The sequence below is a fragment of the Drosophila mojavensis genome, unplaced genomic scaffold (assembly GCF_018153725.1).
Source record: "Drosophila mojavensis isolate 15081-1352.22 unplaced genomic scaffold, ASM1815372v1 contig_36, whole genome shotgun sequence".
In the NCBI taxonomy this organism is placed as follows: domain Eukaryota; kingdom Metazoa; phylum Arthropoda; class Insecta; order Diptera; family Drosophilidae; genus Drosophila; species Drosophila mojavensis.
Window position 1 is genome coordinate 14,561,941 of NW_025318858.1, and position 1,661 is coordinate 14,563,601.

Consider the following 1,661-nt stretch of genomic DNA (forward strand, 5'->3'; position numbering starts at 1 on the left):
CTAGCTTTGGGGTTAAGGTTGTTACACGTACTTGAGTTCTGCGATCGCTTCCGTCAACCGTAACCCGCACTGGCGAAAAGTGAGAGTCACCAAGAGCCAACGCTCCACTGCAGCCAGTCAGACCACTTTTTTCGCGAGTCCCACCAATTGTTGTTGTTGTTGTTGTTGTTGTTGTCTAGGAAATGGGCATTGCATTACTTTGTTGCGCCGTGGGCAAAGGCGCAGTTGCTGCCACTGCTGCTCCAGGGCACTGCAAAAACTGGTTGCCCATGACGTAAGAAAGAAACACTAATCACTGGGCCGCCTAACATAGAATTATGAATACGAGTCGGCACATTGTGGAACTATAAATGAAGTTTCGGCGAGGAAATGATTAAATGAACTGCAATTTTACCCACTAACACAAAGGAAATGAAACACCTGAAATATAGGTTAGACTTACGGCGAAATACAGAGTGGGCCAAAAGTAAAAGATTTAGTTATTCACAATTTATTTAAATTAATTTAAGTTATTTTCTTTTTTAAGGTTTGCTTAAAAAATTTACTTATTTTGCATGTTTTTATTTTTTTAATTATTTACTTATTTGTAAAAGATTTTGCTTTTCATTATTTATTTCAATTAATATAAGTTATTTTCTTTTTTAATGTTTTCTAAAAATATGTACATATTTTTTATATTTTTATTTTATTGATTTACTTACTTATTTGTTTGTTTTATTTGTTTTTCAATTTTTATAATTTCAAAGATCTTGTATTATGGATTTTTATACCCTGAACCCATTGAAAATGGGAAATCAGGGTATAATGGTTTTGTAAAAAAGTATGTAAGAGCTAGAGAGCTGAAATTTGGAATGCATACTCGTGTGTACCATACGCAGTACAAGTTTATCATATTTTTTCGATAACTCATCCGATAACTTTTTATCGAGAATAATCGAAAAATTGATATTGTTTGTTCAGCCTTATTTGAACACTTTTAGACCTAGAGACTTAAGATTTACTGTGTTTATACAGTTGATCGATACAAAGATTTTGTAATTTACAGATTTTAGATACCACGCCCCTTTGGCGTGTGGATGCGTGTGTATGCATGTGTGCATAAAAGAAGTGCAGAATGAGTAGAATATCAGCATAGAGGGTTCAGGGTATCTTGTTGTTGTTGAATTGAATTATCATTTCTTTTTTTTTTTTAATTTTTATAATTTATAATAATTTATATTATGTATTTTTATGAATAAACAAAACAAAAAGTGTAAGTAAAATTTCTCCGCCGTCTGCTGGCGGTCTCGTCCATTTTCCTTCACAAGGCAGACGGCAGGCTCTTGTGCTCCAGGTAAATATTCTCTCTAAGGGTTTCAAGAGCCCGAAGCAAGGTATGAGGTAAGCCCAAAATGTAAAAAAATAACCCTGATAAAGAAGTCTGTAACGGTTAAGATCTGTCCGGCCAGAAATTAGAGCTTTAGCGACCCGGAAGTGCTTCCTTCATTCAATTTGTTGGCGCACTTCCGGTGTAAACGGATTCCTTGGCCGTTGGTTTAAATACTGTTCGTTTATTTCCTTAACAAATTCCAAGCCCGAGCTACCATTTGATTTGCAAAATTTTATAGCATTTTCCCATTAGGTTAATAACTTTTTACTTTTTCATATTACGCAAGTTCTCA